Source organism: Cygnus olor, chromosome 2 (assembly GCF_009769625.2).
Source record: "Cygnus olor isolate bCygOlo1 chromosome 2, bCygOlo1.pri.v2, whole genome shotgun sequence".
NCBI classification, from domain to species: Eukaryota; Metazoa; Chordata; class Aves; order Anseriformes; family Anatidae; genus Cygnus; species Cygnus olor.
Window position 1 is genome coordinate 2,378,022 of NC_049170.1, and position 25,350 is coordinate 2,403,371.

At 39.8% G+C, this 25,350-nt stretch overlaps 1 long non-coding RNA gene across 3 annotated transcripts; it reads left to right on the forward strand.

The window, feature by feature from the left end:
* The first annotated feature begins 21,877 nt into the window (after nt 1-21,877).
* On the forward strand, nt 21,878-23,576 carry LOC121066250. 3 transcript variants are annotated; one of them, XR_005817620.1, is made up of 3 exons: nt 21,878-22,022; nt 22,778-22,823; nt 22,908-23,576. It is a non-coding gene; the product is annotated as an uncharacterized LOC121066250 (long non-coding RNA). The 3 variants fall into 3 exon arrangements; XR_005817619.1 differs by having other exon boundaries at nt 22,924-23,576; XR_005817618.1 differs by lacking the exon at nt 21,878-22,022 and having other exon boundaries at nt 22,432-22,823.
* The last annotated feature ends 1,774 nt before the right edge of the window (nt 23,577-25,350 follow it).

The following is a 25,350-nucleotide window of genomic DNA, read 5'->3' on the forward strand; positions in this document are numbered from 1 at the left end:
TATTTATACATGAAATAAATGTACAACCACTTTAGCACATGCTTCAGTCAATGAAGAATTGAATGCAGCAGAAATAGCAGAGGAGATTGAAAAATGGTTGTGAAGTCAGCTTCTCCAAGTTAACCCATGATAAAACATAGGAGAGAGTGGGGAAAAGAGGTGGGGAAATGTCTCTTTGTAGGCCCCACCATCCCATTTACAGTGAATTTACCTGAGTTAAAATAAAGCCTTAGAATATGGTAGTAATAAAAAAGCAAATCAAGGAAGTGTCAAAAAGTTCAAAAGTTTCCAAAAGGTACTGATGATAATTTTGAAACCTAGGTAGGCAAGTGATGAAAGAATAATTAATACTACTAAGCTGTAAGAATTTAAATAGGTAACCAGTCTCCATAGCTTCTTGCTATAATGAAAGGGTCAGGTTCCTCCACATCATGTAGTAGAAAAGGATGGGAAATTAGCTTAGTGTCTGAATCCCCCTCAGGGGCTTATAATTCATTATTGACTAGAGAAAGAGATTAAGGAGATTAATTTTATAGTCACTCATGTTGGAGGAGTGGGAATACACCCACATGAATGTTCATGATGCCTGTGCCTTCCAAGTGATGTTTTCTCATTTTGCAACATATTTAATTCTTTTTTTTCTTTTTATGACTGGAAGAGAAAGAATGGTAGAAAACACTATTCCTTTAGGATTGTGATGGTTTGAGTGACCTACATTTTCAGCTGTTGAAGTAAAAAATATTGACCATTTGCAATAATCAAGAATTTTCAATGACTCCTCTTTGAGTGTCTTAGTATATGACTATGTGTATACATATGACTATGTGTATACATATATACATACATTTTTACCTGGTTTTATTAAAGCCAATAAAATAAAATAAAATAAAATAAAATAAAAAAGCTTAGGGAAAAAAAATCACAGATCACCACCAGCCTTATTTCTGACCTACAAAAATACAATTTATTTAGTAATTTTAAATTTGGTGAGGACATTTTATCTTGGTGAAATGTTCTAAAAAATTCTTACTTGGAGTGAGACCAAATACAGAAAGAATGTTGATATCAATTCAGAATAATCTTGTCAATAATCTTCTTTTAACTAAGAGGAGTTGGTACTTTAAAGTCAACGAGATTGTCTTCCCATGAAATCTCCAGCTTGGTTGTCCAGGCTCCCACAAATCCAGGTAAGCTCAGCCAGGTGTCCAGGTTCTGAGATGCTTGTTGTAAGTGAATATGTGAGGTTCTGTTTGTGGCTGCTACTATATTGCACCACAAAGTACACAAGATGATGCTAAATGTATTCTTGCTAATACTCAAAACGAATCCACTTACTGCCTGCTGGCTCCATGAAGGAAAGGACAAAATCACAGGCTCCTGTTTATTGTTCCCAAATCTATGAACAGCAAGTGAAGACAGAACAGCAGAAAGATGTGGGCTTGCTGAGATCTGAAACGGTCCCTGAGGCACAGAACTGGTCCCCAACAGGGACATAAAAGGTGACATGGTGTCCCCATCCCTGCTCACACCATGGCTGGCACCAGGACTTTCCAAGACAGTGAATCAGCCACCAAGTAAGAAATCATATTTTATTTCCACAAAAAAGACAGCTAAAGAAATCCTGTGTCCCCATAGACATTTGCCTTGTCAAAGTTTGAAAATCTTTTTTTTTTTTTTTTTTTTTAATTCTCATGAACAATTAGAAAGTTGCCTGGAGTTCTGGGGAAGGGCATAAGACAGCTCTTGAAAATGGAGTACTAAAGAATGTTTTTAAAATCAATGCAATCTGTCTATACACATGTACATGTACAGAAAAGGGAGAGGGATAAGCAGAGGTAAATAATAAAAATAAGGAAAAAAACATATAGAAACTCTAAGGTGTTCTCAACTAAGGAATTTTGACATCTGAGTGTTTGTATAGGCACTAATTACAAATGGTGGGAAAAAAATAAATGGGGTGTTTTTTAAGCGTCAGTTCTCTGAGCCTTTTGAGCCATGATTTTGGCTGAATACCTTACAAAAAGGACAAATATCTAGGAAAGAAATTTGAAAGTTTAAGCTTTCTCACAATCAAGTGCTTCAAATTTTCCAATTCTTGCAATGATTGTGCAAAAGTAATCAGGGAGCTGTAGTTTTCTCTTAGCTAAAACTTTTTACTCATACTGTACGTTTTACTTATTTTAAAAGAATATCCACTCTTTTTGATGTCCAGGTTACTTTATTTACCTTTCTCTAAAGACCATTCTTAGAAAGAATCATTATTTGTTCTGTGGTTGTATCCTGGCTTGGGACTTACCTCCTTCAAAGAGGTTAAAAATGCTAGGACCTTTAGCCAGGTGGAAAATACACACAAAGGACGTGTAAATAAATATATACATATATAAAATTTTATATAGAAAAACATAAATAAGCTGTTGCTTGAGCAAGAGAGACACCACATGGCTTCATGTTCTCACTGGGTTTTTGCTCAAGAAGGCAGTGAGGGTGTATGTATGAGTTTGTGCATGCTCCAGGAAAGCTTGGTTATGGATGACCTACTATGAACATTTTCCTGTTTATTGTTTCTGCTTTTTCTTTGGGCTTCTTCCCTTCTGTTTCACTCAATTCTCCTTTCCAACAAAAGAAAATAAAAGCAAGCCATAAAAATTACAGTTCTGCCTGTCTCCTGGTTTCATCCCCTTTCTTTGTTGCTTCTTTCATTTTGGAAACATCACAGTCATGGCTGAAAGAGCATCAAAGGACTCCGTGTTGTTGTTGGTTTTCACACAACAATGCCAAGGAGACCACAGCGGTCTGAAGTCGAGGGAGGAGGAAGGGACAGCGCTGTATGACCCTGTCCTGAGCTACGACGTAGCAAGTGAGATATCAAAATAACCTGTAACTGGTATCAACAAAGGGAATGAGGGAAGTGGGAAGCATGCAGGAAAGGCAAGAAGGGGAGTTTTCAGCTGGAACAGCTTCTGACCTGATTCTGTGGACTCGAGCCCTAGCTGGAGGCATCGTATCTGAACGTCCTCCTTTTCTTTCCTATGTAGTGCTCAATTTGCTTTGAAGTAAATCCCAAAAAATACTTGCTCAGTAGGCTGAATATCATTGGAAATATCCAGTGAGGCAACAAACAGATCCACAAAGAGAGAGAGAAGGAAAAAAAAATAGAGAAAATGTCCAAGTTATGTTTGGATTTTCTTCATTTGTCATCCTTCTCTTTCTGCTTCTGTGTTTTCCTTCTTTATGCCTATTAACTGGGGTTTATATTTCTGCCTTTTCATGATGTTGTCATGCTTTATAACCTTTCTGTCCTGTATTTTCTAAAGCCACCGAGTTCGAAGTGAAATAATTAAATTCCTTACACGTTTGACTCTGGGCTACTTTTGATATAGCATGATACGAAAAGCATTTTTTTTCTCCTCCCACCTGATAACAAAGAGAAAGTGAGCTTATACTGATGTATTTTAAACCAGTTTCCATGTCGTTCCAGTAAGAAAAAAAAAAAAAAGTTTACTTGCCAGCTTTGAGTGCAAGCAAATAAAAAGGAAATACCTCAAAGCTTGAAATGATGCTGCATGTCATGAAATGTTCAGTTTGCCTCCATTAGGTGATTCTTATCAGTCTTCTTTCTCTTTAGATCAGAGCTGGGTCTTGAATATCTTAAGACTGAGCTACACATTTTCGTGCCATGGACCTTGAAGATGGCTGAGAAATAGATAATTAAACAGATGAAGAGGTGTAGAAAAAAAGAAAAAAAAAAAAAAGGAAGACCAAGATGACCAAAAGACCATGGTCCCTATCAGCATACCATAAGCAGTTCTGGATTTACCATAACCAGTTTGCAAATATATATTGAACAATAGTCAAAGAGTGAAAAAGACTGAGAAATGGTCTGTGTATTGTTTTTGTTCTCCTGCCTCCCATACACAGGCAAGGAATACTAAGTAGATGCAGAAGTGTCAGTACTATTACTAAAATGAATTTTAAAAATAAGAAAAAAAGGAGAACATAAATAAAAATGTTCCCCCTTTTGAAAGTGGTTTTCTTTGAGCCTAACTGGAGAGAACCACAATTCTAATGCTCTAGGTGCAGATCCCGCACTAAAGCTGCCGCAAAGCTGGAGCCAGCTCTGCATTATCAGGAATAACGTTGGGTTTGGCTGGCATGAATAATGTCCAAGCAGCTTGGACATAGATTAATTGGTCCATATTCAAATTAGGTGTCTTTGTGCTAATATCTGTAGCTCCTTGCGGGTCTGTCAGCTCAGGAATAGCATCATGTAAGACAATGTATGCCCAGAGCAGTCTTGGCCATAGTTTCCTGTATCTTTTAAAATTGTGAGCCAAATCCAATGCAAATACTTGTGTGGCAGTACCCCAGGCCAGATCAAGGAGCCAGGCTGGGTCAACACTTTTTTTTTTATTTGGGGTTAGTTTCAGCCTCTTCTCTCATTCCACCTCACAGATACATAAATGTTTGGACTGGCACAAGGCAGCGGGAACTGCCGTTGGTGGGGTGAGACAGAATTGCTTCTTTCTGCGGTAAAATACCAACTTGCAGCGGGTTACAGAGCCTGTTGATCTATAACCTGAGCTAACAGGACTCACCAAAGCTGAGCTGGCCTGCTAAGGGCCAGTCAGGTGTCTCCGTAGCCAGGGTATGGTTTATTCACAAAAACGTGGAGGCTTGAGTGTATATTTAAAATCTTTCTCCAAACATCCGGCATTAGAAAAGTATGTATGAGTCCTGCCCACAGCGATTCAGCAAACCATATTTTCCATGAATGCATTTGATCGCAAATATGAGAAACGTATGGGGAGCTGATGCTTCTATTTTCCTGGTGGGGGGGGAAGCACAGAATGCATATATCAAATAATCATAATAATTACAAAATAAATACAAAACAGCCAGTTGGCAAGCACAGTCATTCAAGAGATATTTCTGATTAATACTGTCCAGGACCACTGGCTTAATGTCGTGTATTAAAAAGAAACAAAAAAACAAAAAGCACAAGCACTCGTGTGACCTACTGTGGTTGTCTTGCTGAAGAGAATGGCTTCACATTTGCTTTGAATTATTCTGTGCATGGTCTGAAAGTTTTTTTTTCCCTTTTTTTTTTTTTTTTCTTTTTCTTGCATTGTTATTCTATGTGTTTCATATTGTTTTATGTTTCTCTCTCAGAATGCTTAATCCTTCATCCTTCTCTGTATCCTCCCGTCCTATTACAGTATTACTGCAAAGGGCTGCTGAATGCGCCTCTTTGTGTTCAATTTATTGCTAGTCAACAAATGTTTCCCCACTATTTATGATAATGCTGCATGTTCCATAGTGGGGAATAATGGATGAAATCCAGTCTTACATGCCTCACAGCTGAAGGGGGCACACCCCATCCTGGACTTTAGAGAGACTTTTATTCCTCAGAGACTCCCAGAGACTTTTATTCCTCAACAGATCTCACATCTTCTCATTTGAATTTCATTTAAGAAGATAATGAAATGGAGTATCTTTTGTTATATGCATTCAATTCTTTGATATAATTTCAATATTACCAGCCTGGAGAACTGGAGAACTACTTGCAGACATTCACACAAAGGTGCCAATAGCTACAATGTGCTGAATTTCAGACCCACACTTCTTTACATACTTGATTTTCTTTACTAAGGAAATGTTTCTATTACTCTCTTGATTTTAAAGATGATGAGATTTGGGTACTTCATGGAAATGACTTAATTTATACCACTCAGCACAGACTGAGGTATAAATCCCAGCTCGTGAACTTTCCAGTCCTCTCCTTCTTATTCCTTCTCAATTGATCAAAACACTTAAAAATGTAAAGATGGGAATAATTATCCTGTGTAGCCCACTGCCCTGCTTCCATCAGTGGACAGTAATAAACAATTTCAGGAAAAGTGTATGCAAAATACGGAAAGCAGAGAGCTTGTGTCTTGCAGATATCCACTCAGGGCATGATACCATATTACACATTTCTACAGTCAATAGCGATATGTCACTTGCTATTGGATGCCTTTCCTAAAACCATGCAACACCTTAATTCCAAAACAAGGACTTAATGCAGAAATATGGAATAAAACTCCAAGGTGGACACAAAACTGAGTGCAATATTCAAGATTCGGCCTCAACAACACTGAGTAGAGAATAGTTGCTTCTTTTGTGTGTCTGGGCATGCGCTTTTCAATGTGCTACATTATTATGTGGTAAGTCTTATCTACAATAGGAGTGAACTGGTGGCACTCCGATTTATTCCTACTTCAAGTTCAACCTGGAACTCACCATTACCCCAACTCTTTCTTCTCCAAGGTAATACCCAGCCTGTCACTTCTAGTCTCTACCTTATGCATGGCAATAATTCAATTTGACATTTCCAAAATCAGAAACGATTCTAATTGCATATGAAGCTAAACTCTGAGATTGTACGTAATTCTATCTCTTTCTCACAAAAAAAAGGGGGATTTCAGTCACTTTTTGATCCCCCAGGCCCCCAAGGATTTCCGTATGGAAAGCCAATACTCGTGAGGAATATTTGCTGCGTAAAAACACACAAACTAGGCCAGTATGTGCAATTCCTGCTGAGAATCCCTCTGCATCTTTTTTTTGCATTGCAATAATATTATTTTTTTTTTTAAAGTCTTCTTCCTTCCCAAATGTCTCAGTCTTTTATGAAGAAAGTCTTGTTTAAACGTTTTTGAAAATTTGATTCTAGTTACATATAAACCTGAGATCAGCCCTGAAGTAATTCCAAGGCAGAGGGAAGGAAAAAAATAATAGGACTTTGCTGTTTGGAAGGATGGGGGTGGGAGAAGAGGACAATTAAATAGGAATTATTTTGCTCTGTGGTTAGCCACTGGGGACTGATCTGATTACGTAACCTAACTTAAATGTTGACCTTTATGTTGTCAGTGTTAAAAACAAACATATTAAACATGGCCTTGGGTTCCTGTACAAGATACAGCAAATTGAGGAAGAGAGAGAGAGAGACTGAATATTATAGGGCCAAAGGAAAGACTTGATTGATGGATAAGACCCTGGGGAGGGCAGTGTTAAGATTTCCTGTCTTTTCTGAAGATCTCAATATTTCTACCTGAACGAAAAAATAAAAAGGGGCTTTCTCATATATGTGTGGTTGATGCATACAAGTTTCTCCCCCACCCCCCTTTTTTATTATTTTGAAAGAGGGGAAAAAAAAAAAAGAAAAAAAAAACTCAGATTTTTATCAGGCATCTTGCCAGACTTCTGTCATCACCAGGAAAATGGTTCCTTCAGCAGACACATCTGGGCAACTTCACGCCCATTCCTGATGTAAGCTGTCAAATCCTGTCCCAGATAGCAACAAGAATGGATTACCATTTCTAGAGGAAAAAGAGTAAGATTTACTTTTACTTAATTGGAAAGTGGGTGTATTAGGAGAACAGATAATTTCTCAGAGACAACAACTTCAATGGCCTCTCTATTTGTAAGCACCGCACTCTCTTCCTTATTCTCCCACCTCCTATCACGTACTCCCTTTTCCTGTTTTGCTCATTGCATGCGTGGCATCGTATAAGTATGTATTTTTTTACTTTACAGATTTATTGAACTTTTTATATAATTAAAGGTTCTGTGTCTAGATTGAGAAGCAAGGAGACACATGTATAAACATCTAATATATACTATACAACGTGTTTGCATTTGTATATAAGCATGTGCTGCACATATAAATACACACTGCAGTATAATAGTATGTGTGCATAGTGTATGCAAAATGTAATTTCATATCTATAAGAGATGAGAAACAATGACTGTGAGCATGCACATGCATGCATTGGTTTATTTACAGATAGCTCCAGCCTGCCCTGAAGAAGGGGTGTCTTCTAATTGCATGGCCTCTGGCCAGGGCCAGGAGGTGTAACATGACACAGATGGCCCCTGTCTGTCTCCTTGCTCCATGGAAGTGATCTGTCTCAGCCCTCCTTCCCTTCCCTTTCTTCCCCTTGACCATGAGACATTGGAGCCCCAGACCCCTGTCCCCTTGCTCCCTCCAAGCCCCTGGCTCCCTGCATGGCTGGTCAGAAAGAGCCCTTGCCCTGTGCTTGGCCACATCCCTTCCTCCAGCCCCTCCTGTTCTGCGTGTCCAGAGCTTGCTGTGAGCTCCATCCCATCAGCTAGATGTTTGGCAAGGCTTGCTTTGAGCAGCACTGTAGGCCATAATTGAAAATGCATGTTGCTTAATAATCCCTTTTATTGGCATTTACTTTCCTCATGGAATAGCAGGATAGTAATACTATACAGTGTATTACTGTTACACAGCAAAATGGATTTCCACTTACTATTATTTTTTTCTTTTTAAAGAAAAGTAAAGAAATTACCAGCACATTTAAAATATATATTAAAAAATCTATTTCATCATTGTAACCAAACACCCCAAACACACACTCTCTGCTTTCAAACAGCTAGCACTAAGTACCAGGTCTCTATGAAAAGTTCTGTTGACAGGGGCTATGTCTCCAGCTGCTGCAAACTAGCAAAGCTCTGTTAAAGCCATAAGAGCTTATGTCAGTTAAAGATTTAGCCTTTGGACTTCCCTTAGCTGGTTCAAATATGATTAACAGGAAAAGAAGGGTGATCTCCACAAACCTGAAATGGCATCCATACAGACAAACACTGCACCTGTGATTGTGCCCATCACAGCAACACACAAAGCCACAGAAATACACAGAGGATATCTGGCTATCAGATCCAGAAGAAGTCTCTTGGCGAAATCAGAGAGCAGAACCTTAACATATTTTTCTAAGGACCCATGGAGATCATCCAGCCCAGTCCCTGGCTCAGAACATAGCCAGATAAGATCCGGGTGCTGAGGACGGTGCCCAGTTAGGTTTTATATGAGATTAAACTTCCTCTCTGGGCAATCTGTTCCTTACGTGGTCAAAACTGAAGTAGCTTCATTGTCTTGATCTGCATCCGCTGAGGAACCATATGCCCTGGATCCTTCAGTATGGTGAAGATCTCACAAGCTTCCTTTGCATTTACAGGAGAGACAGCCATGCTGGAGTTTGTGATTAGAGATGGCAACGGGCTGAAGATACAGCAAAGGGCTATAGCTGAGAAAGACAGCTTCAAGGAGGGCTCTGTCAAGAGGAATCTACACGGTGGTGTGGGTTTGCAGCCTCCAGCAAGACTTCTATGAGCAGACTTAGTCAAGAGAAACTCATGAAGCAAGAGTGAATTGCCCCATAAAACCAAAATGAGACCAACAGGCCCAACAGTGAAAATTTTCAACAGATGAAAATCATGTCCCAGTTAATTTACAAGAAAGATGGTAGTCAATGTTTTCAGATCTGACCCTGCTGATTGCAAAGAATTTTGTTGTGCTAATTATCACTAAACAGAAGGTGACCTATTATCTTCAGTAAGGACACATCAAGGGGTAGCAGGTAAGGAACCCACACTTTTCAGCAGCTTTGGGCTGAAAAGAAAAATAAGTACTTGCTTCTCTGACCCCACCATCTCTTTTCCTGATGCCATCAGAGACACTGCTGTTTATGATGTATTTATATATTTTAATTGGAAGGTGTTAAACAATTGCGAAGACAACCATGATGTAATATGTCCTGGCTCTTCCCTTAAAAGTGCTCAACATCTGTATAATAGCTTTGTTTCACAGCATCTTTCTCAGTGAGGAATATTATAATTTGGCTTAGTAACTACATTTTTTGGAAGGCCATCTAGCCTTTCCCATGTCACACACCGGATTCAATTGCAGATGTCTTTCTCGGACCTCTCTCCTGAGGAGAGAAAGTGATCTGGAGGAGATACTTCGTACAAAATGGTGCAGTTCTCTTGGAAGAGGTTGGCAAAATGTGTAATTTACATAGATAAGGTGAAAATCATATATGAAGTTTTATAGCATAGAGTAGCTTATGTAGGCATGGCATAAATATTGTGTAAATATATATGTGTGTTGTATATGGAAAACACAGAAAATGCCAAAAAAAATTTTGGAATTGTGCTGTTGAGAAGATCTAGCAATTATATCTCATTGGAGATGCACTTGAAATTCAGTGTAAATGGCTTTTTGATGAGACACTTAGCAGAAGGCTTTGGAGGTATATATGTGCTGAAATCCACCATCAGCAGAAGGCAGTGTACATGAGGTTGCACACCCTGTCTCTTTCCTTGGGTTGTCATGCTTTTTCTCTCCCTTTTTTCTCTCCCTGTCTCCTTCCCATTCACTCGCCTGAAAAGCATTCTTGACCAAACCTAAGGGAGCAAATCAGCCACTGGCTTTCATGGGTTGCAGTTTTTCACTGGTCCCTCAAGCCCAGAGCAAGAAAAGCAGAGCTTGGAGAGACCACATCTGTGTACCACGACTATCCAGCATGCCTTACATCAGACTGAGCCTGAAGAATTATTCAAGCCCTAGATAATTTGGAAAAAGATTCCTAACAAAATCCATGCTGAGACTTCCTGTCCACGTTATTTTTAAGTACTGCTGCCTCCATATTCAATAAATTGAGGAAAGCTTTTGGGGACAGTTTGAAAGTCCACTGAAGCCTGTGAGAGACTTTGCATGAGTCTTCAGATTGGACCATAATTCTTTCCTGGACGGAGTTTTGTCATGAAACACTAGACTGGGAATTAGCATCCATTTTTTGATGTGTTTCAGAATATCAGCAATAAAAAAGACATATCACAGCAGCCTTTCAGATAAGCTGTAGCACTACGTCCCAGGCTGCCAAAGCTCATAAAAGCACTTCTTGAGTATTTCTTAGCTGTCATAACTGGGACTATCATCCTTGTAAGTTATTTTCCCCATCATCGTTACAGTGCACTTAGGGTGCCATAAAGCCATATTGCAATAAATAATGTGTGTATTACTATGGAAAAAAATAGAACAACTAAAATGCCCCCCCCCAAAAACAAACAAACAAACAAAAAACAAACAAAAAAAAAAAACAAAAAAACTAAGATAAACTAAAAACCTTGGACATAGATAGAAGACAATATAGAAGAAAGAAAAGAATTGCCCCATTGATAAGGAAAAGAAGATTGAAATTAGAGGCAAATGAGTTTTAAAAAACATTGTTTGAGAAGAATTCCTTTAAACTTGAATATTGTGTGTAATATGGATGGATAAGCAGATGGATAGAACAGGTTATTTTCTAGTACTTAGGAATATGAACTTGATCTTCTAAATGATAGAGCTTAATAAATCTTCCATCATGCAATTGGTTGTCAATGTGCAAATCTCAATGACCAGTTCCTAGGAATGCAAAACACAGTTCAACAGAGAATAACTCTACGCTCAGAAGTCTGAGTACAAAAGATGTCAATCACTGCTGCGGAAAAAATAAAAAAATAAAAAAATAAATAAAAATCAAAAGCTGAATTATAAAAAAAAAAAAAAAAAACACAATACCCTTTTTTCTTCTTCTGAGGTAAAAGAAGTGTGTGAGAAGTTTAATTCTTCCCTCAGACTCTGAGACTCCAAAGAAGCAAAAACAATTTGTATCATTAATAATCTTGACCAGTAATTTTAAGTCATTGAGAAACCCTCTTGGGAAATACTACTTCACCATCCCATCACTAAATTTCTGCATATAATAATATTAATAATAATAATTCCCAATTATTCTAATAGTTCCCAATTATTATTATTATTAGGATATATATACTTTCTTTGAGTATCATTTGACATCAGAGTCAGATAAGAAAACTGCCAAAGAAAGTGAATGGAGACTTTTCTATGGCAGGATTTATATAAATGACTTTTTAAGTTGAGGAAGTTAAAGAGACAGCATATGATGTAAGGGAGAAATAATTTCTGAAGCTAGCAGAGAAAATAAGAAATAGGACAATTTTAACTTGAGCTAACAAATATCAGAAACTAGAGCTGAGATTTTTTGTACAAGTTGAGGTCTTCTGAGGTCTTTTGTAAGAGTGGAGGATGGTTTTATATGCACTCATCAAGATTTAGTGTCTATATTATGCGTTCCTGAAATTTGCAAATAGGAAAGTCTGACAGTTAGAGGCCAAAGTCAGTAGAAGACAGCTCATGAAGGATTTATTATTCCTTTTTCATACAGACCTTGAAGGGTAGAGTTATTTCATACTTTTATGAAGCTATCCTCTTCCTTGATAAATAATGCTCATGTCAGAAAGAAGTGTTGAGGTGTATGCATATGTGTCATCCCAAAGGACTTCTATTCACCCTGCAGGACATTGTTAGTAAGTGGTATGCAAAGCCTTGGATGGGAAAGTCTCAAAGTAGATATCTCCAAGTTTGCTGTATAGTCTAAACCATGTTACCCCGTGGTTAATGGAAAAGGATAAGCACCTCAAAATTCTCCCCTTCTTAACTATCCAGTTCAGCACTGGATGATATTTTCTCTAAAAAGCATGATCCTCTTCACTGACTCTAGCCTATACAAGTTCCCAAGTCTACCCTCAGAAAGCAAGAGCCTGACGAAGTGAATCCAATGCTCTGCTCAGTGCATCTGTACTTTGGTGATATTCACAGGTGGACAACCTCTTGACTTTGATTAAGCCACCTTAACGAGTGCTTAAATTCACTTCCAGTGTCTGAAAACTTCAAGTTTTGGATCAATTATTTCTGGAAAACTCTGAGGGTGGCAGATACCAAAAATATAAAGAAGGAGCAGATGAGAAGGAGCTTTCTTTAAAAAAAAAAAAAAAAAAAAAAAAAGTTTAAAGATTGATTGCCATCTCTTCATTTACAGGTCAAAGCAAAACCAATGTTCCTTCAATGTCCAAAAATCACAGACATTTCAATTCCAGCACTAGGGAGACGTTACCAGACGCTATAAATCAAAGACCCAGGCTGCAGGGTAACGTCATGCGTCCAACCGTGCAGAATGTACGTCAGTGTGGCGGCTAACAGAGCGAGGCAGTCCAGCCGACGGAGTCCATGTGCCTTGTAAATATTATTACTACATAGCATGGAGGCTCAGCAGGCATAAAGTTTTATGTCAGACTGGCTCTTTGTTTTCATCATTTGCAAGACCGTTACCTCTGCGAAAGAATGTGGGGTTGTGTATGTGTGTGTGGTGGCAGTCGACACCCCAGACAACTGTCAGGCATGTCACCATGAAATACTTTGGAAGTCAGGTCATAGGAGCTAGTAGGTGAATGAAGGTGTCATGCTGGACTGTCACTGACTCCTCTGACTGAAGTCAGGGATTTTAGCAATTCTAAAGATGAATCATAGCACAGGATCTTTGGCCTTTTCCCAAAGTGGTTTACCAATGCTAAGTTTGAATCTGACTATGATGTGTTGAATAACTGTCAAAGAGAAGATACCTGACATTGATTCTGTTTCCCTTGTTGGTATCCAATTGCATCTATAAGTGTCTTTTTTTTTTTTCTTTTTTGTGTGTGTGTGTGTGTTTTGCTTGTTTTGGTTTGGTTTTTAATTTTATTTTCTTGCATTTAAATGATATTTGGCTGGAAAATAATGTATTGTCCAAAACAAAACAAAAAATCCAAAACCAAGCAGCAAACAAACAAAAAATTCTAAAAAAAAAAAAAAAGAGAGAATCTATTCATAGTAATGAATCTACTTTTCAGTACAATTTTTAAGCAGATACAATGCTTTAATCAAAAAGAGAAAGCCTTAGAATAAATGACAGCCTCAGAGAACTCATTGATTTCTGAAGAACACTTTAAAGCTGGGTCTCTCTCACAGCTCAGGAGAATAAACAACCTCTCTGGTCATTCTCTCTCAAGTGTCCTGAGAAGAAAAGCACAAACCTGCAAAAGATCTCAAGTGTTGTCTCCATATGAAAAATAAATAAATAAATAAATATATGGAGAGAAAAGGTAATAATAAAATGTTTATGTTCTCAGAATTTTCTCTGGGAATGAGAAAAACATATCTAACCTGAGTATGTAGAAATTGGACTCAGAGTCTGTCAAAAAAATGAATTGCCAATGGAGACTACATTAGAAGAATAGTGATTTTCAAGCCTACTGAAAGGTTTGTTTTCTCAGGGTAGCAGAACACAGCAATCTATTCCTAATCCATGCAGGCACATATTCTGCTCCAGGTTGTAACAAATTAGGGGAATATTTCTGTTCAGTTTAAATGAGTTCCTCGAACTAGACATTATTTTTAAGGAGGGGTCCCTGCATGTCTCATTTTAAACTCATTATCTGCCATTAATATGATATGATCCAACCTAATTTGTGGTGAAGATGACTGCAAATTTAAACCAGCATAGTTTATGCAGAATGTGAGCCAATGCTCGTAGGAAAAATCGTGTGTGATAGAGAAGTCTTGTCTTTATTCTTGTCACAAACATTTGTGAACCCCCTCAAGTCAAACTTTTCTTTTGCAAGGGAGGCTTCTGGACCAGATGATATTTAGGGGGGACATTTTTCACACTAACAGGTCCCTTATGATCTTCAGGATGAATCATGTAAAAAGTTTTAAAAAATTCTCAGTTGTTTTCACCCTGAAGGGGTGAAGAGCTGATCACATGGAATTTTTTACCATCAAGAGTCAAACGGTAAGTATTATTCAAAAAATTTTACACTTCTTGAGTCTTGAAATCAGATCATATCCTTGTTTTAGCCTCCAATAGCAAAAGCACTTTCTTTGGTCATAATTCATATAACAATGGCTCAAAACATGTTTGGATCAAGTGCTGTTTCATCCAACTAAAAACCTGGTTCTGACTCACACTAAGACACCTTTCCGTCATTTCTGAAAGGAAAGAGCCCGTGAGCAGTACAGTTACCATGTTCAGATGAGGATTAGGTCTGAAAATCCCTAAAGTGAAAAGCAAAGCAAAAAGATAATGGATGTTTTGAACTGTCTTTTGAGCTCATCAGTGTCACTTTTAATCCAAATGACATAGATAGCTTCATAGATAGCATAGATTTTTTTCCACAAAGATGTTGAGTTTGTATTCAAAACAGTATTCAAACATACTTGATATTTACTTATCCTACTGTTGAAATTAATTTATGTTACAGGGCACGAAGATGTCTGGACTGAGAGTAGAAGCCACTATGCACAGCTAATCTCAGTGCTCGCAGGTTACAAAAATACGGTAAGCCACAGGTGAGAACTACTAATTTTTTCATCCTTTCAAAACTGTAGCAGCAAGGGACTAATTCAAAACCTCCCAAATGGAAAGCAATGGAAAGCTTTTTATTGAGGTCAGTGGGTTTTAGATCAAGCAGCTGACGGCACCAATGACCCCCAGGTGAACTTCATGCTCTGGCTGAAACATCCACACTCGACTCCATCGCCCGCCTGTTGTATCGTGTCTTTGCTCAGTCTCAGTTCTCCTACAGTGGATTTTTGCTGCCAGCGGGCAGGCAGAGCAGTGAGTGCTTTTCCAATTGCTATAGACTGCTGCCCAGTTATTGGCTTAACCTTTTGAGAGTCCTGCCCTGTGCTGCAAAATTCATAGCCGCTGAATCACACCCATGACCTCAGCTCCTGCACCAAAGACATAATGACTGTGGAATTCCTCTGCTTAGGGAAGGAAATACTGGAGTCTCCATAGTTTTTGTACCTTGCGACTGGGGAGTTGACAACTAGGGTTGTCATTCCACCCAATGGACAGTCCCAGCTAAGAAAATGGTGAGGTTTCTGCTCTTCTCACAAATGGCAATCATGCTAGCCTGCATGTAGAGGGAACTTTCAATTTTCTGATCTGAAAGGGCTATGAAAATATTAATTAAGAAAATATATACAGTTATACTTTCATATAGGCACATATCTGTTCCTGTACATGAGACTAACAACTGTTGCTAAACAATAATTGTTTAGGAATCCAAATACTCGGTCAAAAATATTAAAAATAAATGTTAGAAAGCAAGAATTACCTGCCCTGTGGATGGCAAATATCTAAGGGAGACACAGATAGCAAACCATGTTGTTATTTAGCTCTTTTGCTTCCTTTTTTTCTTCTAATATTAATTGTGGAAACAGTAATGATAACTAAAATGTAAGATTAAATGTTAAAAAATAAGTTTATTTTATTTATTTATTTATTTATTTTCTAAATAACACTCTAAACATGTGGTCAAAAATATGCTGTTGTTGGTCTTGCTTTGAGTGAAAGGTGGACCAGATACTCTTTTTAGGTTTCTTCCAACCTCTCTTATTCTGAGTCACCACAGACTTTCAGTATGTTTGCAACAAAATCATTCAGCTGGCATACTCAATTTCCCTGCTGGTAAAGTGGAATTGATGCTTATCGGCTTAATGAAGGGCAAACTTCCAACAGTACTCAGAAAATGGTTTAAGAAAGAGACATTCAGAAAGCTCTTTCAATTGAACTGCTCCAGAGAATTTTCCTTTTGGTTTGTTCTTGGCATCATCCAACTAGACAGAAGAATGCTTTTAAATAACATTCATTTTAAGCTTTAAGGATTATCAGCCTGAATAAGGTCAGCATAAAGATTGCCCTCATGCTCAGACATGTCCTGTTAAGGATGTTTGTATTAGGTTTACGCCGCAAGGGCTTGGTAGCAGAGGGGCTGCAGGGGTGGCCACTGCGAGCAGAGCCCAGCAGCTGCCCCATGTCAGAGCAGGGCCAGCTCCAGCTGCTCCAAAAGGCATCTGCTGCTGGCCAGAGCTGAGCCATGAGTGAGACTGGTTGGGCCTCTGGGAGAGCAGAGTTAAGAAAGGGAAAAAAATCTGCTGTACAACAGCAGCTGGGAGAGAGAAGTGGGAAATGTGAGAGAAGCAGCCCTGCAGCCCCCAAGGTGAGTGCAGCAGGAGGGCAGGAGGTGCTCCAGGCATGCAGCAGCAGTTTCCCTGCGGTCTGTGGAGAGGCCCCTGGTGGAGCAGGCTGTCCCCCTGCAGCCCATGGGTCCCACATGGAGCAGATCTCCACGCTGCAGCCCGTGGAGGAGCCCCTGGTGGAGCAGGTGGATGTGGCCTGGAGGAGGCTGCGGCCCATGGAGAGCCCCCGCAGGAGCAGGCCCCGGGCCGGAGCTGCAGCCCGTGGAGAGGAGCCCACGCAGGAGCAGGGGGTCTGGGGGGAGCTGCCGCCCGTGGGGGACCCGTGCTGGGACAGTTTGCTCCTGGGGGATGGACCCCGTGGTACGGAGCCATGTGGGAGCAATTCTTGAAGAGCTGCTGCCTGTGGGCAGCCCTCGCAGGCTCCGTTCGGGAAGGATGGCATCCCGTGGGAGGGACCCCGCATGGAGCAGGGGCAGATGAAGGAAGGAGGGGCAGAGACAAAGCATTAAGGACTGACCACAGACCCCATTCCCTGCGCCTCTTGGAGGGAGGAGGTAGAAGAGGGTGAATGGGGAGAGAAGGTATTTTTAGTTTGCTTTTTGTTCTCACTTCTATAGTCTGTTATTAGCAGGAAATAAATGTCATTAATCTCACATATGTTGAATCCGTTTTGCCCATGACAGTAATTAGTAATTGCATTTTCTCCCCGTTCTGTTGAAAAGGGGGAGTGACAGAGCAGTGTGGTGGAGCTTAGCTCACTACCAGTGTGAAACCACACAACAGTGTTGTGTTTTCATGCCATCTGAGATGCCTCTAAACTATCTGCAGTGTCTACATGGAGCATTATATCAGATCTGTGCTTTTCCAGAGGGGCAGCAAGAGGTGAGGTGAGGTCCCAGTGGGACCTCATGTGTCATGATGCTCAGGATCCAAGATGAACCCACCATTTCTATACAAGCTGTTTATCTAACTCCTTCACTCACAGTCCTCAGTGACCTGAGGCTGCTTCACTACTAGATGCTTCATGTGGAAAGGCCTTAGTGTGTCCTCCCTGTGTGTCCTCCAACTCCCTTTCAGAAAGATGTAGGTCTCCCAGAGCACCTGTGTCAAGTTTATGAGCCTTGTGCAGATGTCTTGATACCTCATAGTCCCCAGAGTGGATATAGGCATGTGTATTTGGAGAAAAATGTCTTGCCTGTAGTCAATTTATTTGATGGAATCTGAGGACAAAATGTAGTTCACTAGCTGCTAGATGTGGACATTAGGGTGATCTGTACAACTCTACAGGATCCAGCTGATTGCACTGAGCAGGTCTCCAGTGACGATAGTGGGAACTTGCACACCTGGTTCACATGAACACACCAGCACTGAAGACAGCTGGTGTTAGAGGTCTGAATCAGCATTTGAATTCCACCCCAGCCATTCCCAGTCCATGTCAGCTCCCTCTCTAACAGCCCCACTTCCCACGTGGCAGGTACATCTAGCCGATAAATAATAAAACAGATAGCCAGATTACCATCTGGATGTGTCTGTCTCTTTTTATTGTCTATAAAGAAGCCCAGAAAACTAGTCTAGGTTTAAAGTTTTACTTTTAGTGGTCTAACACTAACTGGAATGAAATTCCACCCTTTCTACACAGGGAGGTTAGGAACATTAGTTCATATTTTATCATTAATAATCTGGAGTTTAACTCTAGGGAAAACATGAACAGAAGAGTTAAGAGATTTATAGATATCTAAGTGAAGGGTTATAAAATGCATATGTGTTTGTGCAGGCTGTGGATGTGCATACTTTCATACGTATGTGGATGTATCTATCTGTACCTATATATTTATATAGGCAAAGAAGAAACAGTACTTTCCATATAGTGTATTCAATGCAATGAGCAAATTTTAGAGCCAGAAGAATTTGTTATGACCATCTAGTCGGGTGTTAAATACAAGACCAGATGCAGACAGAAGGAAACGTAAACAAAAATATTGTCCATTTCACCATTTCTGTCTTCTGTGGAGCATTGCTGTGACTCCTCAGCTCAATCTGTACCGATGACGCCTTTGCAGTTGCAGACAGCAAGGAGGGGAGGGACGTGATAAATGAGGGATTGAGAGGTGGGGAGCTTTGGCTACTCACACTTGAAGTGAGTCAGCCAGCATGGAAGATCCGTCGTGCTCCCAGTGTAGAGGCAGGAAGCCTCCTATAAAAATATGAGCAGCAATAGAGCCTGGCAGGGATCAGCGCAGGACTTTAAGCTGCTTTCTTTGGTGCTTCTTGTGCGAATGCGTGCTCTGTGGTTGCTGGATGGTTGTAAATGTGTAACATCCATATTGCATGTGCTTCTGTGGCAAACTGGATGTTTTGAAGCTGGGTGTTGCTCATAAGTTGATCATAATTTTAATACGGCCTGCCTATAGGTAGTCACACAACTGAGCTAAAGCTTGTTGAAGATCAGTCTAGTGGTGAAAGAGTCTCTGAAAGAACACCAAGGTCTATCTTGGTGACCTTGAGTAAGTCAGGCTGGTTTAGGAATCCAGCAGTTCAAAGAGGAAGGATTATCAAAAGCAGATACTTTGGCTTCATTCACCCATGGCTACTGAGACACTTTTTCAAACCTGACCCTTAATCTCTCTGATCCTCAGTTCATTTCATCTGTGAAACAGGATAAAACTAATGCTGCTTTTCTCTGTTTAAAATATGAGATGATCAAAGCTGTGGCTGTCTCTTAAGTGTCTGTGCATGTTTGGCTGTATAGGCAAACTGAGAGCTTGTCTGCATGAAGTCATGTGTGTGCATGTGAGTGGCTGTGGCATGCTCTGCATAGTTTTATAAACTAATGGGGGGGGGGATATTAGGAAGCAATGTCTATTGTAAACAAGCATGTGCTTAGCTTTATCTTCTTTACACATGAAACTATGGGACATCTCAGCCTTCCAGCACCCTTGCAATGTCAATATGTGTATTTGAGATGTTTTTCCATATGTGAAAACAAGGTGCAGTGAACACATGAATGCTCATAACCTCTGAGAGGCAACTGATTCCTGCCACAGGGCCAGCTGCTTTTCCTCTGGACTGTCAGCATGGAGAGTGACAAGCCGAGGACACATCAGGTCACCTCTATCTCCCTCGGTGAAGCCAGTGTGGCTCCACACTGAGTCCATGGGGACCAGTATCAGCGCCCACGGCGGAAGCGGACAGGCAGCTTGATCCTCATGTCAAGAGCCAGGGGTGAAAATGTGCTGGTCGCCACCTGCCTGGGGTCCACAGGGCCGGGCACAGAGCCGACCATCGCAGCACATCCCTCCATGCTGACAGCATCCTCCAGACTTGGCTTTCACCCTCCTGTTTGTAAGGTTGGGTGTTATGCATCACCTGCCAAAAGACGGAGTGGAAAGCCTTGCCGTCTCTGGAAAAACACTCAGCGAGCAAAGGTGCATGGGACAGGGTGTTTCTGCCATCGGTAACTCCTGGGGTAACTGGTGAATCCTCCCTGACTGTGGTGTAAGTGTTGCCTTGTTGAGGGAAGGGTAGAAAGTTAAGAAATTTCAATTTAAAATCCACTTTCCAAACTGCAGGTTGCAGTTGAGTAGGGAGAGGATTTGCTATTTTCTTCTTCTTTCTTTCTCCCTCTCTCTTTCATGAAAAAAAAAAAAAAAAAAAAAAAAAAAGGCAAGCTACTTTTTACTTTAAGAAAGAAGGAAAAGGGAAGAAGAAAAGCATTAAAAATTAAAAATGGAAAAAAGCACATTATATTTTACAGAAATAAAAAATAAAAACCTGTTTGTTATTAAGAGGAAAATGTCATGATAAATGCCAAGAAGTATAATAAATTGAGGGCGGAAAGGAGAAAAGATGGCAGCAAGCAACCTGCAACAAGTGGAGAAGAAATTGCACACTGAAGAGGTTGTTTCAGAACTTTATGGAACTGCCTGTGGGCCAAAGGTGGTGGATCAATGCACAAGTGCCTCTCCTTGGATAACACTGTCACATTTCATCTAATACCACAAGCCTTCCATTCATCAGAGCTGACATCTGTGTCTCTTATTCATCCCCAGTCAAATAACCTTGCATCAGTGAGACAGCCTCTAGAGGTGTCTGTTTTCCCCTCCTGACTGCTGGAAGAACTTCAGGTGACTAAAATCCTCATTCAGACATTTCACTTTGGTGCCCAAGGTAGATGTGATGAATCTGGGCTCGGAAAACTAAATGCTGAATACAGCCAAATAATGGGAAACCAAGATAACAATCTTAATAACAGGGATTTGGCAAAGCAAGAAATGTCCAGAAATCCTTTGCAAGGACACCATGGTCCAAGAGTCAAAGGCTCCAAGTGAGGAAGACATCCAAAGCTGGTGATATGCATCCAAGATGTACAGTTAGAAGCTAATTTGACATAGTGAGCCCCATAGTACTAATTGTTTCAGAGGAAAGAAAAGAAAACAGGAATAAAAAAATAAATAATAAAAAGGACAATGTTTACACTTCTAGTTTATTGTGGATCATACATATGCTTTCTTCATAAAAGTCAATATTTCAGCAGCTGCTTTTATTTGTACTGATTAGCAGGTGGATACATGTTTATTCTGTTAATTTAGTCTAATCCAGATTAATAATGTGTGAGGACTAATGAAACAGAAAAGTTAAAAAAATCAACCAGGAAACAAAGAGCAAATGTGAGTGGAAAGTCATCTCAGTGGGAAACAGAGGTGCTGTTAGACATAATGCAATACCCCATCAAACCATGGTCTGTCAGCCTCTGAGAACTTTACATACTTGGATGTCAGCTAGTTCCTTGCCTTGCTGGATTCTAGGGCACATGCTCTTATCCATTAGTGTTCAAAATAAAGTCATAATTTTTGGCTCATTTGCATGGAAAAAAACTTTCATGATCCTACAGCTGTTCTCACCCCAGTATTTATAATTTTATTACTCAAATATCAACTTTTGTGTGCAGTCCAAGTGCAATGAAAACATAATATTTAAATATAAGCCCCATTTACCTTTCAAGTATTTTTCCTGTCCAAAAAATTCCTAGTAATTTGTGTCTAATTCAGACCCTGAACTCATTATTCATCTCTTCTGTGTGCCTATTCATATTAATAGGTGCTAATTCTACCCTTGTGACATCATCACTGTTCCTAAGGCAACGGACTGTGATGTCAGAAACACAAGACAATAGCCTCTGGTTATGAATAAGCAAGTGGGGAAAATGAGTAATGAATTAATTGAAAGGTTCATAGACTGTAGCAAAATATCTCAGGATCCAAACTTCCCACAAATGTTTTAACATACATTACTAGCTTAATTTTCAACAGATTAGGTATTGGCTGGGTGCACTGGGTGTGGGCCATTTGTGCGTGTGTGTGTTGGATTCTTGATGGATAATGTTATGTTAGGTGAATAGTATTTAGTCATGCTGTGCTCTAATGGCTGTCATCTCATGAGCTTTAGAGTATTTAATTTCATAACTGAATAAAACATTCTTTTATCCAAGTCTGGGACAAGGATATCAGCATAGCCTTGTAAAAAAAAAAAAAAAAAAATGGAAAAAGAAAAAGAAAAAGGTGGAAAGATCTACTTGGTCGTCTAGTCCAATGCCCTTGGTAATGTAAATCATGTGTTATATTGTGCAGGGGTTGAATATAAATTGCATTCCTTTTGCATTTCCTTGGATTTCGTAGAAAATTTGCTATGGGCCAACTATCAGGGAAGGTGTTTTTTTCTCCCTGTCTTCCATGTAGGTTGCTATCTGAATTTTCCTTCTTCCTTTTTTCACTTTCTTTATTTTTGGTTAATCTCGTGACCTGATTTTAGCACCTAGCACTTTGCCAGAAAATACCTTCTGCAATATTTGCTTCTTCTTCACTAAACACAACAGACCAGATCCACAAAATTTTTAGGGTGTTTATCTGAAATTTTCAGATTATAAATTTAAAATGTAGACTCCTGATACAAAGCCTTTTCTCCTTATCTTGTATTCTTTAACTTACACTGCCATTTCCACTGCATCTACTTCTGGGTGCCTACTGGCAGAGCTTTGCTTGCAGGGCTGCCAGAGAACATTTTTATTTGCAGAGGTCCATCAAGTCCCACCTGAAACAGAGCCCAAAGCAGTGTACAGGTAGGATAGCCCCATCCCCATGGCCAAATTGTGCACGTTTTGAAAAACTGGCTGTGAAATGACACCCTTAATTTTCCCTCACAGGCTTTGTTTTCCACAGGAGAACCAGCTCCACAGCACTGCCTGCTCCTCAAGGTTTTGAAATAAATAAGAAGAAACACTGGGCAGCAACTGAAATGTCAGCTCACGGTACCTTGGGACATCTGTTTAAAAGAAAGATGAAAAAAAAAAAAAAAGAAGCAAAAAGCAAACAACAATAACAGAAATTCCCATGGCTGCCAACAAGCTGAGAAGTTTTACAATAGTTCAACATGCCAGAAAAAAGGTCAAAGGTCTGGCTGGATCCAGATGGCCTACTGGGCTAGTATGGTGAAAGCATGCCAGTTTCTGTAGCCAACAGCACAGAAGGGAGTGATTTGGCTAGCATTATGGCCATCTGCCTCTAACTCCTCGGCACAAATGACCGGATACCCACTGCAGCTGAATCAACAGTGCAAGTGCACAGCAAAGCTCAAATTTACACTGCTGGATCTGTATCAAGATGCTTCAAAATGGTGAGCAGGGCTGGGAAGTAGGAGATAGCCGGGACAGATGCTGGGGAGATCCCTGAAAAGCTACACAGATCGCTGTCTTCCTTATGTGTCTCTCTACCCACCGACTGGGATTATTTTTCAGTGTTGTTTACAATAATTCTGTCAATACTTGCATTCACACTGAAAACAAACAAATAAATATAGAGACACCAACCCCCAAAGCACGATCCAGTGCAAACGTTCCTGGGCACCCTGCTCTGGGTGTCCCTGCTTGAGCAAGGGGGTTGGGCCAGATGGCCTCCAGAGGTCCTTTCCAACCTCAACCAGCTTGTGATTCTGGGATTCTGTGAAAGTGCAAACTGAACCCCCAAAAAAGCAAAGTTAGGATGTTTAGTGATTCAAGACAGTGAATTAAGATGTTGTTCTTGCTATGTGTTTGTTGCTTTGGTTTAGTTTTGTATGCTTTTATTTGGTTCTTCCGAAAGGATGTCCCTCTAGGACTAGAGGGAATGGCCTCAAGCTGCACCAGGGGAGGTTCAGGTTGGAAATGAGGAGACATTTTTTCTCAGAAAGAGCAGTCACGTATTGGGATGGGTTTCCCAGGGAGGTGGTGGAGTCACTGTCCCTGTGGGTGTTCAAGGAAAGGTTGGACGTGGTGCTTAGGGACATGGGTTAGTGGGTGACATTGGTAGTAGGGGCATGGTTCGACCAGACGATCTTGAGGGTCTTTTCCAGCCTTACTGATTCTATGGTTCTATGATCTAAACACAAAATTCATCTCAGTTTGGAGTAAGATAATTGATATAGTTAGGTTAGGATGCATCTGAATGAAGATAGAGATGCATAGTGGAGTTTTGTACATCTGAAGTAGCCACTCCACTCTCCCTCTCTGATCTGCTAAGGCCTAGGGATCAGTTCTTGAAGCCCAGAGCTCATTAATTATTCTGTAAAGCCTATTCTTCTGTTTTTATGATGGAAGGAGATGGGGTGTCTCCTAAAGTTTAACATTAGGAAAAACACCGTTACCTAAAAGAACTTATCATGCATCCGAAAATGAATTACTATTGAGGTGAAACAGATTGTTCAGCCATCCTGTGGTTATTTCTGACATTTTTTTTAAATGTCCCTAAATCTGGCAAAAACAATCTTGAAGCAACTTATCTAAATAAGAATTTATATGTAAACCTACCAACTTAGACGAAAGACCCATTGAGGCCATCACTCTATTTAGGAAGAGACCCATAGGACATGCCTAAAAATTAACATAAAAAAAAGGTTACTTCCCCCTATAATTGTCTTTGATCTTCTTTGGGAATGATTAAGGGTCTTTCGTGAGAACCAGGGCTACTGACTCTGGACATCTCTAATTTCAAACATCAAACATTTGTTCAGAATATTTTGTTATGTTTTAAGAACTCCTTTCTCAATATCTGTCAAAAATATCTGCGGAGAGTTAGTTTTTAGGGGATTCTGTCTTTTATGAGAAAAAAATATTTGGATAAAATTTCCTAGTCTGGGGGAAGATCTATTTACATCTATAACATAGCTTTACAAATTTCTAAAATGATCAGAGTATGGTTTCAACAGATTTAAAACACCGAGTAACAACATGGAATGGCTATACACGAGACCCATTTATTAATCCTGTTTGACATATTATTTACCAGTATTGGTCACGTTCAGTTTTGGTATTCATTTTAATCAAATGATAGACAATACCAGGAACAATCCAGAAAGTTTTGTGGCACATGTGATATGTCTGAACAACTTTAGAGATATACAATTTTGGGATTATTCCTGTATATATGTCTCAGCTAAAAGTCTCATTCTGTACATTTGGAAGTTAACATCAGAATTTGCAATGGCTTCTTCTCTGATGGATAATCAATAAATGTGATGGAGATCAGAATTCATTACAGCATTTATTCTACTGGGGCATCCTTTGAGTGTTGCAGTACAGCTATGAACCACGGTATTGCAACTGCTGATAATTT